The 17,071-nt window shown below is 53.2% G+C and overlaps 1 protein-coding gene across 8 annotated transcripts in view; it reads left to right on the top strand.

Annotated features, from left to right (window-relative positions):
* The first annotated feature begins 647 nt into the window (after positions 1 to 647).
* The window catches only part of RASSF2 (Ras association domain family member 2), a 42,272-nt gene continuing 25,848 nt past the window's right edge, over positions 648 to 17,071 (top strand). Inside the window, exons 1-2 of one of the 8 annotated variants that reach the window (XM_049651085.1) lie at positions 948 to 10,141; positions 11,191 to 11,338. The gene's annotated coding sequence lies outside the window, so the exon portion shown is untranslated. The other 7 variants (XM_049651086.1, XM_049651090.1, XM_049651087.1 and 4 more) reach the window with 7 other exon arrangements.

Genomic DNA, 17,071 nt, shown 5'->3' with positions numbered 1-17,071 from the left:
GGAGACTCACCCTGCAGGGGTGGGGTTTGTATGTGGGGGGAGAATTATGATAAGAGGAAGGGAACAGAAAAGGGGCCCCGCAGCTGGGGTGCTGAGAGCCCCAGGAAGTCCAGGGATGGATGAGAGAGGGAGGTGAGAGGTGGACAAAGAAACTTGGCCTCCTTCACCGTCACGTCTGCCCACCCGTCAGTCGAAGGGGCCTTGCTTAGCCCCTGCTCAGCTCAAACCCTTTTTGGAATAAGGGGGTGGGAGGGTTAGGAAATGAATCCCACATCCTCTGGGGAATCCGGGGCGCTCGAGGTGGGCTCTGAGGGGCAGCGTGACTGTTCCCTGGGAGTGGCTGTCACAAGCGCGGGGCGAGCCAAGGGGCTCGGGCCGAGATTCCATCCGGCTTGAAGAGGGCGGCGGCCGAACGGGGTGAGGGAAGCCAGCCCATCCTCCCCACCCCTGCACTCCTACCCCCTCCCTGTCGCCCCCACCCCCAGCCCGGAAGAGACGCCGGCAGCCGGAGCCCCGACTCTCAAGCTGGGAAGGAGGGGACGCGCAGCTCCAGCATTGTCTGGGAGGGAGGGGAGAAGCTCCGCCCCCCAGGGGGAGGGGAGGAGGGAGGAGGGAGGGACGGCGGGAGAGGAGGGGAGGAAGAAAGGCGAGGGAAGAGGGGCGGGGGAGAGATGGAGAGCTAGAGAAAGGCGGGGAGAGAGGCCGATCCGACGCGGTAGGGACGGATAAAGGCAGGGGGGCGGGAGGGGCGGAGGGGAGGCGAGGAGGGCGGGGCGCTCGACCCCCAATCGCGCGGCCGCCGCCTGCGCTGCCCGACTGGATTTGAGCCGGGCCCGCGGATCGCTGACCCAGGCGCGCGCTGGAGCAACGCCCCCGCCCCCGCCGAGGCACCCCCACTTTTCAACTCCGCGGGCGATGCAGCCGGCTGGGGACGCAGGCAAGGCTCGGGGCGCGGGGCAGCGGGCGCGGGATGCGGGGCGCAAGGTGCCGGGCGCGGGCCGGTCCTCTCTCCCCCGCCTCCCTCCAGCCTCGCCGAAAGTTTTCCCGCGGTGTTCCCAGCCGGGTCCAGGTCAGCGCCTCAGTCCTCGGCTGCCCTGGTCTCCTCCCTCCTCCCCCGACCGCCGGGGTTCCTGGGCGTGCGGACTCCCCGGGGGGCGCGTGGGCGCCAACCCCTGCACGCCCACCTTCTGGTCGGAGAAAGTTGTGGTCCCAAGCTCGTCTTTCCCCGAGACCCCTGGGGGTCCTTCCTTCTCTCCGCGCCAGGGGCGGCGACAGGAAGGCGCCCCCACCCCTTCTTCGGGGCCCCGGGACTCCGTGGTGAGCTGGGGCCGGGCAGCAGGTGCAAGGCTGGCAGGCCCGGACAGCGCTGGGAGTGCCCGACCCCAGCCCGGTCCCCATCTTCCCTGCCCAACGGACGGTTCCCCAGAGGCGGTTCCAGCACCCAGCGCGGGCGGGCGGCGCGCCCGAGGCTCCTCCCGGAGGGCGCAGGGGCCCGGGGCCCTCGGTCCTCGTGGCACTTCCCCTTTGCGGTCTCCCCGCCCGCCTACGGAGCTAGTGCTGAGGTCGTGGGGGACCGCGGCTTCGCGTTCTCTCTCGCCCGAGAGAGGCAGGTGCCTTGGGCGACCCGGGTACTTCTGCATTTCGGGCGCCTGCTTTGCATTCAGCTCTTAAGCTGGGAAAGCCCTGGGGACAGCACAGAGAGGCGAGGTGGCCGGGCGGGGAGACAGAGGGCTCCATCTTACTCTGGGGCTCTCTGTGGGTGCTGGGTTGTTCACAGCACCTCTGCGCCTCAGTGACAGCAGGAGCTGAGCGCTAGGCTTCCCAGGTGTCCGGAATCCGGGTTCTCCCAGAGGAGAGAGGCTGTGACTAGTGTTGGCCAGGTTTATAGTAAGTACCTTAATGTGATGAATGAAAGTTTGAACCAGTGAGCTGACAAATAACAATTCATCCTGGAGTGAGACTCTGTTCCTGCCACAGTTGATCTTGGTACAATGGGAGGAAAGAATTAGAAACAATGATTCTTTTAAACAGCTGTGATTCAGAGCCAGGGGCCTTCTTGCCAGAGCATCTGGAGGAGGAATCTGGGGTTGGATTTATTTTACTTATCAATCCACATTTATTTCCTGGGAACTTTTTCTGCAGGTGGTCTGAGGAATTAAAGAAAGTTCTCACTGCTAAGAGATATGGGTTATTTTGAGGGTTATTTTTGTTTTTGTTTTGTTTTGTTTTTAGCTTGTGTCCAAATGCAGTGTCCCAGGGACTAAATGTGGAGTCAGCCTGGGAGGTGCCCACTTGGGAGCAGCGACCCTGGAGTGGCAAAGTGAGGGTGGGCACCAGCTTTCTGCTCTGGATCAGGCAGCCTGACGCCTGGGAACTGCTGCAGCCTGCTGGGCCGCGGGAGGCTACAAGAAGGTCTCAGTTGGTGGCTGAGCTGGGAGAGGTGGGGTAGGTTGGGAAAGCCGGCAGATAGTTCTTGCCCTGGAAGAAGGAGAGGAAGCCGTAGATACAGCCTGCCTGGGCACCTGGGAGGGTGGGCTGGGACAGTTGGGGATTCTCTGTGCTGGGGACGCTGAGCGGGGAGTCTTGCCCCTCCTTCAGAAGACAGGAGAGCAGGGGTGCCGTACTGAGAGGCAGGATCATCTAGCGGTGGGGGCGGGGGGCGGGTAGCCCAGATATATCCCATGTTCCTCGCCCTTATTTTTGTGCTGGTGAAATCGGTTAAAATGAGGGGTATCTTCGGGGAGCCGGGCTGAAAGGGGGCCGGGGGACCTGGAGCCCCCAGGCCTGCCCCCCTCCAGGGGAAGGTGGGGTGTGTGCCCTCTGCACCTGACTGCGTGGGCCAGGGCATGTGCACCTGTGCCTGTGTTCCTCCCCTGGCAGCATCCCCACCTTCCTGAGGGGGTCTCATTCTGCCACGGGGGCTCCAGAGCCCGCCTGCCTCTCTGCATGTCTGCACTGCTTCTGTTTGGGGCTCCAGGACCTCTCTCCGGTTTGTGTTGTCTTGGAAGTTAGTTAGGAGTGGTGTACGACCTTCTTCTCAGTCCCTCAACCCCCCCTGTTCTCAGATGCGCTATCCTACCTGGGGCCTGTCAGTCACCCACTGGTTTTGCTTTGATTTCTTCGTCTGTTTTCCGGGGCCCCAGAGCCAGGCTTCGTGTCTGCCTTCTGTGCGTGAGCTGCTTAGGAATGGCCGAGAGAGTTGGCTGGAGCCGGGCCCAGGACCGCACATCCTGGCACCTCCGCTGGAGTGCCAAAGGCTGTCCCAAAGCACAAAAGAACGTTGGCCTGATTCTTGCCTTCGGTCCTCCCCGGGTACTCGGGCAGGAAGTGTCCTCACCGGGAGGGGATGTGGAGGCAGGACGAGATTGCCAGCGAATTCTGCTGAGAGGCTAGGAAATGGACTGGGATTTGCCTTGTGTCTCCTTCTCTCCCCCAGGGTGAGAAGCTGGACAGGTCTCCGCGGTGTGCTCGGAACAGAAGACGCCCAGTCTCTCTGTCTTCAAGACAGTTGCTGAGAGCTGCGACCACGCGATTTACAGAACTGGGGCGGCGGTCCCTTTCTGCCACCTCCCTGCTTCTGCCACCACTCTTTACAGTAGGGTCCAGTGATTTACCCTAATGACCCACTGCCCTATTTAGGCACCTCCCCGCATCTCCAGAAGAATTTTAAATAAGTCCTTAAGGTGGGGTAAGCTCCCACAGGCCTGTGATTGCTGGTTTCATTTCTTTGGCCTGCCTCCGGGCTCCCCTGGAGGAGATGTCTGTGTGAGAATGGAGGGAAGCGGGCGCAGTAAACAGGGACGTCCTCCAGACTCGGCCAGCGGGGCGTCCAGTGGGTCATTTTTGATCAGCCCTGGGATGGCAGGCAGACTCTGGAGCCTGTAATCACAGGTTGGCGCGGCTGCTTGGGACGACAGCTTGAGGATGCAGAACTCCTGCCCAAGTCAGCTGCGGCTGAATCAGGGAAGGAAACCTTTCCCAGAAGTAGGGGGGTGGGGAGGGGCTCTTGGCTAATTCCCGTGGGATGAGCAAAGTGACTTAGAAGGACTTTGCCTATTCATTCCATTGATAAAACTTGACAAGAAGCTACCTTGTGCTGTCCTTGGGCATCTCAACCCCAAGTGATTTGGCAAGATAGGTTTAGTTGACCAGCACGGTGCTTTACCCATACTGGGCACTCAGTTAGATTTGTGAGATTTTGTTTTTTGTTAGATTGTGAGATTTTGTGTTTGTTAGATTAAGTGCTCATTTTTATTTTTTTTATTGTTTATTTTAGAGAGAGAGGGAGGGGAGGGGCAGAGAGAGAGGGAGACACAGAATCCGAAGCAGGCTCCAGGCTCTGAGCTGTCAGCACAGAGCCAGACGTGGGGCTCGATCTCAGGAACCATGAGATCATGGCCTGAGCCGAAGTCGGATGCTTAACCGACTGAGCCACCCAGGCGCCCCTAACTGCTCATTTCTAAAAGAGTAATGCAGAATATTGGATTTGGAGTTTGAATGTGGTTTTAACATTTTCGGCTGCATGATACCGGGCAATGTAATAGATGCTGTCAGCATCCTTCCCATGTTCCGTTGGCCTCAACCAGTGACTGATGAGAGAAGGTGATAAATACCCCAGTTCCCTCACATCTCTGCTGGGGTGACTTAGGGGCACGTGCTGTGCCATCAGAGTTGCCTAGTAACTGGCTCCCTTCACTGGCTGCTGTCCCTTCCCTGTCTCACTTTCCCAGCCCTCTTCCACTTGCACTCAGATTCTTATTTGAGGGTCAACTTCCAGGGGAAACCAACCCAGGATAGGATTTAGTTCACAGTCATTTACCGGTAAATGTAAACAGTAATTTAAAGTCTCTGAGCCTCAGTTTCCCTAACTGTAAGATGGAAACTGTAACTGTCTCACCGTGATATTGTGATGTGCATTCAGACAGGAGCCTGGCACAGGGCAGGCACTCAGGCAGACATTTGCTGCTCATTGATTAATATGGAAGCGGCCATGGTGGATTTGGGAGCGGGTATTATGATGGCCCATGAATGGCCAATGCTTTGGAAATAAGCTATCCTTAGGCGAGGAGAGGAAACTGAGCTCATCTGCTCATGGCTTTCATACCTAAGCTGTGACCAGTGATACATTTTGAACAACTGACTCTCTAGAGGTTGGGGGGAAGCCCTGCTTTGTAGTATTTGTTGATTTCTATAGTGTAAGTATTCCCACCGCGGCTGATTTCAAGTTACCAACATGGCGCCGTGAACACTAAGTCGGGAAGAGATGTACATAGTCAGCCCTTGAGAGCCAGTAGGAGCAGCTCCAGTTCGTAGCTGACCATGACCGAGCTGGGATGTGGCCTCAGTGATCTTAATTTTCAATTTTGTATACCAAGTAAGGAGGTTAAGAATTGTATGAGGCGTCCACAATTCGGGGTATGTTCAAGCTCTGCCCTTGAACAGCCAGCTGAATCACTCTGTGTGAGATGCTTCTGGGGTTTACTCAAAGACTATTGAAATGTTTATGCTGTTGTCTTTCAGGGCCTCAGTTTCCCCATCTCCGGGGTAAAGAATTAGACGCTTCCACTAGATCCTTCTGCCCCTGGGTCTCTTTAGGAAGAGTCCACTGCATTCTTCTTGTGTCCACTCAAAAACAAAACCTTTCACAAAGGAGAATCTTTCATGTGACCATACTTCTATTGTGCACCACAGGGCACTCAGCACTGGGCCCCGTTAGAGCCTTTTGCTGTGGTCTTCCCTGCTGGCAAAAGGGAATTCAGTAGAGATTAGCCCAGCCACGTTCCGCCTTCCTTGTGTACCGGTTTCTCTTCATGACACAGGCATGGCATGTCCCCTGAGGAGGCCTGGGTGGTGGGGAGAGAGGAGCTGGTGTCTTTTGGAAGACTGTCCCCGCTTTCCTGAACCACAGTGCAATGTCACAGACCTCCAAGTGAAAGCCAAGAGAAGTCCACATGGAGAAGGAGACTTTCGTATGACAGAATCCAGCATCCCTGGTGCGGTTTTACTCCTAAGTCTCGGTTGACAGTCCTCTTAAGGGAGTCCCTGACTCAGCAATGCCACTGGTAGGAAGTCTTACCCTAAGGGTATAATTGGACAGGTGCAGGAAAATACGTGCACAGGGATGTCCCTTGCACCATTATTTGTAATAATAACAACCACCAAAATGGAGACTAAATCCCAACAAAAGGAAGCTTGTTCTTATGGTACAGGTATCCCTCGCTTTTTGAAAGTTCTTTGCCCTTATGCTGCTTGGCTTTTATGAAAGATCTACCTTTGTACCTGTTTTTTTCTAACAGAAAGAAATCTGAAGGGGATTTTCACTTTTATGAAAATTGGCGAAAAGCAAAAAATAGCATTCAGTGTTTGTTTTGCAGCAAACTAATGTAGAGGCTACGTACAACCTGAGCCCTGAGAGTGGTCCCGCCAGGCTCCTTCCCTGGGCCCAACACTCAGCATGTCGGCATCGAGCCTCAGAGCTTTGAACTGGGTTTGTGAGCACCTGTGCTTGTTTCAATTTATTTTGTGTATCCGTTAGCAAGATGTGGCCTGAGGTGTCGGAAAAGCCTAAGAGAGGTTCTTTTGGGGTCTAGGAGTGCTAAAAATTTTTTCCACACAAATTCATGGGAATTGCTTCTTTGCTTTATACGACTTCGGCTCACAAAAGTTTCACAGGAACGCTCGACTTCTGGATGGAAGGGAAGACCCGCATATCTATATGCTGGAATACTGTGTGGCCGCAGAAAATACAGGGTACAGATGTGCATCTATTCCTGTGGAAAAATATATTTCTAAAAAGCAGGTTACTGAACTGCGCTATTTGTAAAATGTATCATACCCTCTATTTTATATTTGTCTCTGGAAGGATGTACGGCAAAATGTTCATAGTGATTGTTTCTGGTGAAATTTGGGGAGATACTGACCTTCGTCTTTTAAAAAAAATATTTATTTATTTTGAGAGCGAGGGAAAGCGTGAGTGCGGAAGGGGCAGAGAGAGAGGGAGAGAGACAGAATCCCAAGCATCGACGTGGGGCTCGATCTCATGACTGCGAGATCATGACCTGAGCCGATATCAAGAGTCAGACGCTTAACCGGCTGAGCCACCCACACGCCCCTGATCTTAGTCTTTTTTTAAGTTAAATATTTATATTTTTTATTTTTAATTATGGTAAAATATACATAATATAAAATCTATCCCTTTTATCCCTTTTAAGTGTACAGTTCAGGGGCTGTCTGGTCCGTTGGGTTCATTGTAACGTGATACCACCGACTGAGTGACTTAAAAACTACAGAAATGTGTTTCTCATGATTCTGGAGGCTGGAAGTCCAAGGTCAGGGTGTCAGCATGGGTGGGTGAGAGCCTTTTCCAGGTCTCTGACTTTGCATTATACCTTCACATGGCAGAAAGGATGGGGGGGCTCCATGAGATCTCTTTTATGGGGGTGCCAATCCCATTCATGAGGGTGGAGTCACCCCTATGAATCATACCCAAAGGCCCCATTTCCTCATCCCATCACGTGTTTTTTTTTTTAAGTTTTTTAAAAAATGTCTATTTATTTTTGAGAGAGACAGAGACAGAGCATGAGTGGGGGAGGGTCAGAGAGAGAGAGGGAGATACAGACTTTGAAGCGGGTTCCAGGCTTTGAGCTGTCAGCACAGAGTCCAACGCGGGGCTCAAACTCACGGGCCGGACGGTGCAATCATGACCTGAGCCGGAGTCGGACGTTTAACCGACTGAGCCACCCAGGCGCCCCATATACCATCACATTTTGGGTTAGGATTTCAACATATGCATGTGGAGGGACACAAACATTCAGACAACAGCAGTGACATTAAGTGCATTCCCATTGTTATCCAACCATCACCAGTATCCATTTCCAGGACTTTTCCATCATCCCGCACAAAGACTCTACCCATTGAACATTAGCTTCCCACTCCTTACCCTCAAGCCTCCCACAGCCCCTATTCCACTTACAGTCTTGGGGTTCACTGTGCCTTGAACGTAAGAGCTGTCCTGTAGTGAGTGAGGTCCAAACCAGGTAGAGGTGAGTTGTTGAGGCCATCTTCCTTGAAGATTGAGAATGAGATCCTCCCATTTCAGTTTCAAGCATCCTTTGTGTGTTCCGGGCTCTGAGGCTCAACTTGACCTGCTCAATGCCCACCATGGTGGCTGTGGTTATGGCTGCTGAATGTTCTGTCCATAGGCAGGGTGACCTGCCTGGCATGCAGGGAGGACTTTAGTTGGTGGGGGTCCATGAGGCCCCAAGTGCTCTGGAGACATGGGTGGTAGCCTTAGATAGTCGGTGCCCTCTTCCTAAAGCTCCATACGGGATCTTACAGCTGGTCATACAGACATTTGGGATAAGGATTACTTTCTTATGCCTGTGACAAGATAATCAGGCACAAGGTATAGTGGGGTGGGGAACAGGGGAGATGGTGTGTATGCTTCAGCTTCAGGTTGAGTCTGAGGTAAGAGGGGGTCGGGAAGCTTCAGGACCCAGAATTGGGAAACCAGGTCACGTGTTCAGGCGTCACGGGAGTGGATCACGTGGCTTTTCTCTGGAACACCTTGTTCTGTGGGAAAAGCTTGAACTTTCTTGGTAAGTGAGCTCCCGGAAGGGCCTGTCAGGCTCTCCAGGGGGTCAGCCATAGGATGTAGGTCTGGGAAGGACAGACTTGCCCACTGGACTCTGGAAGTTTCTTTACCTGGCCCTGTCTGTTTCCTCTCTGCCCCGTGGGAGGCTGCTCTTTTAATCCTAGACAGTCGGGGAAGTGTAAAGATTTTACAGAGATGGCCTTTGAAGCCCATGTTGAGGAGAAGTCCTGTTTTTCACGCTGTTGATTTTTCTTTAGGGTCATTTGGCTGGCTGTAGGGCAGGCAGAAGAGGGTGTGAATGTGGTTTTGTGGAAAACTTCCCCTCAGCCTCCTGGAAATGTTCTGGAAACCCCCAGATGAGCCATCTCTCCTGGTAGTAGGACGGGTCTGAGATCTGCTGCGTGAGAGTGAATTTTTCCACACGCACAGGGGGTTAAGGGGGTTAAAGGAAGGTGGATGTAAGATGCCCCACCATGGCTGCCCCCAGGGAGGGCCCAGCACACATTGGATTCTTCCTTTGCTTTCCGTTCCTTACTGCTTCTGAAGTGCAAGGAACCTACCCAACTTGGGGGGTGGGTGGGGTGAAGGAGGCCCACCCTCCTGGCTCTTGGGTTTCCAGTCCTGGCCCCGGGTAGCCAGGAGCAGAAACCCCAAGATCTCTGCACACAAAACTCAGAATCTTAGCCTAGAGCACCAAAAAAGGAAAAACTGCTGGGGTTCCCTGAGGAAGGGGAAGTGAGGTCAGAGATGGGTCTCAGAGAAATCACTCAGTAAACAGGAAGAGTGGCCAGAAAGAAACCTGTGCTTGTCAGAAACAGGGAACTGAAGGCAGCCCCTCCTCACCTGCCCAGATCGGTCAGCACGTCCCCACAGAGCCGAGATGCTAACCACAGATAGCGAGTGGGGGCCCCAAGGGCAAGGACTCATCCAGACCTTGGGCCCTCACCGTGGGTCGGGGCTCCACCTAAACCCCATCATTACTGGGCTGGAGGAAAGCCTAATTCACCCTTCCCGAGGTACAACATTAAGCTACCCTATAAAATAGCTCTTGGTTCTGAGAGATGCAGGTCAAGAAATGCTGTCTTATTTGCCTGGTTAGGGCCAGTGTTTCCTCCACCAACTTCCCGTTCTTTTCCTCAGGCCAAGTCAGCCATAGAGAGTTTCCCAAGTTGGTGGAGTTTAGCCCCTGCAGGGGGTAATCTTGGTGAGGCCCTTCTGGTTAAAGATGACGAAGGTGCTGCTTTAGGGAGGTGGATGTAACCAGGCCCTTCCTCGGCAGGTCTGTCAGATTGGAGGGTTAGATTTCTAAGTCTTTAGTTTCTCTGAGCCAGAGTCTAAATTCTACACACACGCATGCGTGCGTTTTTTTACTTCCTTAATGCCTTTTTTTTCCGTCCTGCTCCAACACCCTGGTTCTCTGATGGGAGCCTAAGGGCCTTTGGATTTCCTCCTAAACATCCATCCAGAAGGTCAAAAGCTCGTGGACGCCGGTGGGACTTTCCTATAAACAAGTAGTTGCTCATCCGGGCCTGCGAGGTGATTGTTTGGGTGAGTACCCGTGGTGACTTTCCAGGTCACTCACCTGGCCACCCGCCCGCTGGTGTGGAGTGGGAGGCAGGCCCTTCTGGCAGGAGTCCCAGGACCATTTCCTCATATCTGCCCCGACCACAGTGGGGACTCAGATCAGTGCACGAAAGGCCTGAGCAGAACAGGCCGGGGTCCCTGTCGGCCGACCGTGGAAAGAGCAGGGGCTTTGCACACCAAGCTGCCTGAGGGGGGAACCCAGCATGGCTTGAGTCTCAGCTGCTCATCTGGCGGTGGGACAGGCAGGGGCTGCCTCCTGGGATGGGAACCAAGTTTCCCGTCAGCAAAGGCCTCGTATCTGTCATCAGTCAGGCCCCCAGGCTTTTTCCGGGCTGGGGGAGCAGGTGGTCTGTGGGACCCATGACTGTGAAGCTAGCTCATTCTTTAGACAGAGGGTAGATGTGACTTAGGGTCTGTGGTTCTGTGATGCTGCAGGTGCCCAGGTCCCTGGACAAGGTCTCCATCCCTGGCTCCCGCAGGGTCTGCTTTACCTACGGCTTGCCTGTCCAGCCATTCACTCACTTACCTCCCCTCCCCAGGACTCCTGGACCCACCGTGGCTGGCCGCTAAAGCCAGCCTATCCCTGCCTGTCCTGCTCAGCCCGTTCCCCCATGTCTGGCGTTTCGCCAGGGTACCACAGAAGGAGCCCCGGGCTTCTTGTCAGCTCTGTGACCTGGGACAAGTTGCCTGACCTCTGGGACCTTCTGTTTCCTCATCTGTAAAACGGTGAAAATAAAGCCTTCCCCATGGGTTCTTTCTTGTAAGGAATAAGATAAAGCTTCTAGAGCCTTGTTACCGGCAGTGGCAGCATCACTTGGGAGCCCGCGAGGAATGCACATTCTCCCATCCAGAAGTTCTGAATCGGAAACTGGGGGGGAGGGGGAAAGGAGTCTGTATGTGATGAGCCCTCCAGGGGATTTGGGTACACCCTCCAGTGTGAGAACCACCCCTCTGGACATGGCTGGGTCAGCCGATTTGTCGCTGAAAACTCTTTTCTCCCCCTTCCCCTCAAGAGAGCTTTCTCGGCAAGAACTCGAGGGCTTCAGCTTCTCCGCCACACAGTCCGACGTTTGACCCCAGCTCCGTCTCTTCCTGGCTGTGTGTTTTGGGACAAGCTACTTCGCGTCTTTGTGCCTCCTTGGTTTCATCTGCAAAATGGGGGTATTAGGGTTTCTTTCTTCACGGGGTTGTTGTGGAGATTCGATGGGTCCAAGCAGATACTAGGTGGCCCATAGTAAGCTCTCATTTAGGGTAGCTATTATTCGCATTTGGTATTTTATTATTAGCACGGTGATAATATTGTGATTGTTCTTTTCCTGATTTGTGGGGGAAACAGGTGTCAAGGTCCCTCCTGAGACGAGTGTTCTGCTAGTTCTCTTGCACTAAGCCCCTTTCCACCTGCCAGCCTCTTCCCAAATACCTTCTGCTCCCCCTTTCTTGATGCTTAGCGGGCTTTTGAGGTGGCGATTGGCAAAGCCTTTCATTCACGGTCAAATGTAAAGCTGAGAAAGTGCAGTACATACACTTGGGACACTTGACCTTAACCCTACGTCCTTTGGCAGTGTTTGGTGCCAGACTCTTTCTCGAGCAGAGTGATTGGGAGAGCTGTGTGGGTGGGTCACTGGAGGCCTAAATGCCTGGAAAAGGGGACAGAGGAAGTGCATTCAGAGAGGGGAAGATCAGTGGGGTGAACAGGTCCCGGAGAGGTCACGGCCCTGGCCAGTAAGTGGGCCTTTCATTGAATAAAGCAGGCAGGTGGAAGGCAAAATGTGCCCTATTTCCTTCCCAAGCAGCCTGAATTTTGCCCGTGTCTGGGACAGGATCAAGTTCAGGTTCAGGAACCAGGAGGTGGAATCGCTTGCAATCTCTAGAACTTGGCAGGGTCCCAGGCCACAACTCTTGTGTCCTTCCTCGTGTGGCGCAATAGGGTTGGGGTTTCCTGTTTGCCATCGACACTTCTTCCTGCCCCTATACCAAGGAGCTGAAATGCAGGGGGACTATCTCCTCTGCCACTGCTTGGTGACAAAACGGAGTCTCTCAGGAGACCTGATGAGAAAGTCTTTAACACTATAGTATGAAGCGCTGTGTCAGATAACTTTCTGCTCCAACCCAGGGGCTCCCGATTGTCCCCGGGAGGCAGGGCAGCACTCAGAGAAGAGGTGGGGACAGGCCCCAAAAGGGGAAGCTGTGGGCCTCCAGCGAGCATTTCCTTTGTATCTGGAGCCTGGGGCTGGCTTCCTGGCTTCTGCGGTGCGGTGCCCTGCATGACGGAGCCCTTTTGCATCAGCTAGCTGTGGCCCTGCACACACTGATCCTTTGCGATGCTCTACACCGTCCCCTCGCCCCTTTGAAAGATTAGTAACGGGGAGGGGGTGCTAAAGATCCAACTTAGTTTGCTTTGAGAAGATCCCATTCCTTCCATTCTTGAAAGGCTGCTTTGGGGTACATTTCGTGGTGTCCTCAGTCTACACAGCTGTATCCCTATCGGACTTTAGGATCGTTCTCAGCCCTGGTTGTACATTGGCACCACCTGTGAAAGCTTTAAAACTGCTCATGCGGGGCACCTGGGGGGCTCAGTCGGTTAAGCTAAGCGTCCAACTCTTGATCTCCGCTCAGGTCATGATCTCGAGGTTCGTGGGATTGGGCCCCGCGTCCGACTTTGCGCTGACAGCACGGAGCCCGCTTGGGATTCTCTGTCTCCCTCTCTCTCTGCTCATGCTGTGTCTTAGTCAAAATAAGTAAACTTTGAAAAAAGCGGTCATGCCTGGGGCCCTTTCAGGGGGTCTGCTGTCATCAGTATGAGTTGCAGCCTGGATATCAGGAATTTAAAATCAGCTCCTCTTGCCACCCACCCCCCACCCCCACCCCGAGCCCCATCCTCAGGGAGAGTTTAATGAGTGCTAGAATGAGAACCTCTGAGGTGTCCTGTGTCTCAAGGCAGCTGCTTCTCCTTCCTACCCTGGTTTCGGCCGAGGCCTAGCAGACTGCACATCCCTCTCGTTGGTCAGAGGGCGGCTCTGTGGGGTTTGCCCCCCTGGGAACTCTCTGCGGCAGGCCCTCCCCTCCCCTGTCTCGTTCTCCTAGCTGTACTTTCTTAGATACTGGGACTGCCTGGGTGCTGGAAACCGGCTGTTGCCCCCGGCCCCCATCCTACCCTGGTTGCTGAGCTCAAGCCTGGCTCCTGCCGTGCCACCAGGAAGAGAGTTTGGGAAACAGAGTGGGGTTCTTTATCTCATTCTCGACTTTCCTGCCAGGGGTTGCCAGCCTTTCTGTTCTGCATTTGCCCTTCTCCCTCTGGGGGCTTTTCAGTTCCTTTGTGTCTAGGCCAGAACAGAAACGGTAGGGATTAGCCAGCGTCCCGGGGATGCTCTGAGACCAGAATTAACTACGGTGTGTTCTCCAGGCCCCCTGACAGGAAGGGAGTGAGGGCACCGGAGTCTGGAGCAACCAAGAGCTGAGAACACAGGAGACCTTGCTCTCTTCGAAGAGAGCTTTGGATGCCTTTTCCCACCTCCTTGAGCTTCTTGAGTGCTTAATGTTTGCCTTCCTCACAGGAAGCTGAGCCGGTGACTTTCAAGGGCTTGCACGGCCCCTCATTTATTCTTGGGGAGGCTGGAGACACCTGTGAGTGGGGGAGTCCGTGAAAAGGAAGAGGGAGGGATCTTTTGTGCAACAGCTGCAGGGGTTTGACTGGTCCGGAGCTGGGGCAAGTCTGCCCCCATTCCTGCAACTTAGCCTCCAGCCAGCGGCACCTGGCTGGCTCCTGCCCCCAGCTGCTTCCTCCCAGCCTGAGGGTGGTGGGAGAAAGTGGATTGCTCATGAGTCTGAGCTGCTTCCCGGTCCTGGGAACTGTTCCCAGTCCTGGGACCCTCCTCCCAGAGGGGCTCTCAGCTGATGGCTGACTGGCGCAGGGGAGCAAAGCCTGGCCTGCCTGTCTGAAGCAGGGACAACTCTGTGGAGTTATTCACACGCCGGAGTTCCCATGGGATCAGGCTATGGCTGGGGTCCAGCTGACCCCGGTGACCCAGTTCCTTCCCCGGCCCGGCCCTGCTTCCCTCACTTGCGTACAGGTTTCTCTCAAAAACACTTCCTTAGTAACTCATGTGCCCCCAAATCCTTGTTTGGGGCTCTGCTTCTAGGAATCCTCTTACCTAAGACAGCAGGAACCCGCTCCCTCCCTGGAAGAAATAATGATAATGGAAACACCAGATGGATGGTTTCTGTGTGGTGGTTAAGTGCTGGGGTGGAGGGCAGGTTGAGGTGTGAGCGCCTGCCCCCGACACTGCCCAGGGGCAGCGGGGACACTTTGAAGGAGGAGCTAAGTTTTGGATCAGGGTCTGGGGAGCATGTGAGTTTGCTTGGGTCTGTAGAGGAGCATGGACACAGAGCGTGAAAAGCAGACCCAGAAAGTTCTCTGTGGCTGGGGTGTCACCCTCCAGTTGTGTAGGAACCTCTCCTCTGTCAAAACGTTCTCTTGGATCTTAAGGAGGGTTGTGTCCCCAGGTTGTCTTTGGTGCAAGCAGGAAGTAATGGATGGGTAGTCACGTGAAACATACAAACTAGGTTGCACCAGCAAGGTACATGGTATTGCCCAGGCATTTGAGGGAGCCGAGGAGCACCTAGAACATTCTGCCAAGGCATGATGTCAGTGCCAGTAGGAAGGACTGACTCATTGGTGGCCCCAGTGGGTCTTCAGTGTGACTAAACCCCGGGAGGCTCGTGTCCCGATGTGGCAAGCCCGATATTTCGCACATCTCCAGACCTTTTAGCAGATGTGGTTCAAAATACACTCCACCTCTTAAAGTCTTTCTACAGGGAAGTCGTGCTGATTTAGAATGCTTGAGGACGGGTGCCTGGGTGGCTCAGTCTGTTGAATGTCTGGCTTCGGCTCAGGTCATGATCTCACACTCCGTGAGTTCGAGCCCCGCATCCGGCTCTGTGCTGACAGCTCGGAGCCCGGAGCCTCCTTCCGATTCTGTGTCTCCCTCCCTCTCTGCTCCTCCCCTGCTCATGCTCTGTCTCTCTCTGTCTCAAAAATAAATAAAAACATTAAAAAAAAATTTTTAGAATACTTGAGGAGTGAAAGACTCTGTTCACAGAGGAAGTTCAGTAGGTATAAATAGGATTTAGACTCCCAAAGAGCAGTGCCACATTACAAAATATTTTTGATAAATAGCTTTTTATGAAGTTCTTTTCCTATAAAGTTTATGTGTTGTGTCAGAGTTGTCCTTCATCCGTGTCCCCTTTCTCTCCCCTTCTTTTTCTGTGTGGGAAGCTATGAACCGTGAGCCGTTTCAGTTCTGTGTCTGAGATGCTGGCCGATGTGGGAAGCCCGGCCTTCCTCCCCATCTAGTTGGCTCTTCCTCAGAGAGATGGTGGCTTGCCACCTGTGCATCCTCAAGGCATCGTGGAAGCATTGCTTGTAAGTGATCCTTACAAGGCATTTTGGAGTCCCAGAGTGCTCCGCAAATTCTTGATAATAAGAGACAAGGCAGAAGAGTTGCAACAGCCACCGAACAAATCCCTCTCTCCGAGGCTGCAGACATTGGCAGGCGCCTTGGAGGAAGTGTCCAATTGAATCCACATTCCAGCCCCATCGACCATCTTCCTCCGACCCCTCCTTGTGCGAGGAACAATACTCTGTTTAAGGAATATCAGACTGAACTCTAAATTTCCGGCCCTTTGTTAGCTTTGCTGCTGTGTTTGCCTTAAAGTGAATGTTAATTTAGCTGACACTCCCCCCACCACACACACACTCCCGTCTCCCCCAGCCCTCTCCACCCCTGTCCCCTTCCCTCCTCCAAAACCCCCAACTGGTTGGAGGCAGCCAGTGATTTGTGGTGATAGTTGCAAAGCTTGTGAAGGGAGATGCAGGTGTTGGTCTCAAGACAGACAAAGAAAGGATTGGGTCCTAGAATCAGTTACTTATTTTATTTTATTTTATTTTATTTTATTTTGTGTTTCTTTTTTTTTTTTTAATTTTTTTTAACATTTATTTAATTTTGAGAGACAGAGCACAAGTGGGGAGGGGCAGAGAGAGAGAAGGAGACAGAATCCGAAGCAGACTCCAGGCTCCGAGCTGTCAGCACAGAGCCCGATGTGGGGCACGAACCCACAAACCGTGAGATCATGACCTGAGCCGAAGTCGGAAGCTCAACCAACTGAACCACCCAGGCGCCCCTGTGTTTATTTCTTTATTTTGAGAGAGAGAGTGCAAGTGGGGGAGGATCAGAGAGAGAAGGAGAAAGAGAATCCCAAGCAGGCTCCATGCTGTCAGTGCAGAGCCACATGAACCTCGAGACCGTGACCTGAACTGAAATCAAGAGTTGGACGCTCAACTGACTGAGCCACCCAGGGGCCCCAGTTACCTGTAGTTTTAATTCAACCGTGTGGTAGGCTATTATTTTCCTAACACCCCTCACCCAAGACTTGTAAAAGTAAGAAAAAAGGTGGGGAGAAGTTCAGGTTGGAAACAAAGATGGAGGCAACACGAGCCAGTAGGTCTGATGCATAGCGATGGTCTTGCTAAGATCACCCAACACAGGTAGGGCGATGGGACCCCGGAGAATCCCCACATTTGGGCCATGAGACTACTTGCTTTTTATCAATCTGGCAAATACAAAAATAGTGGTTAGGGAGGTTGAACATCTTTTTGTAAATTTGCTAACTATTTTAATTTATTTTTCTGTAAATTCTGTGAAAGTATTCATGTTCTTTGCCCGATTTTCTGTTGGGTGTAGAATCTTCTTCTTATGGATTTATTAATTTTGCATATTAATGACATCAGCTAATTTTATATATTAATGGCATTAGCTAATTTTACGTATTAATGACATTAGCCCTTTGTCACATGTATTGTAAATGCTTTCCCCCAAGTTGTCTTTGACTTTTGAC

Source organism: Panthera uncia, assembly GCF_023721935.1.
Source record: "Panthera uncia isolate 11264 chromosome A3 unlocalized genomic scaffold, Puncia_PCG_1.0 HiC_scaffold_11, whole genome shotgun sequence".
Classification (NCBI taxonomy): Eukaryota; Metazoa; Chordata; class Mammalia; order Carnivora; family Felidae; genus Panthera; species Panthera uncia.
The sequence above is the reverse complement of the archived record's forward strand: the minus strand, read 5'-3'. Positions and strand labels throughout refer to the sequence as shown.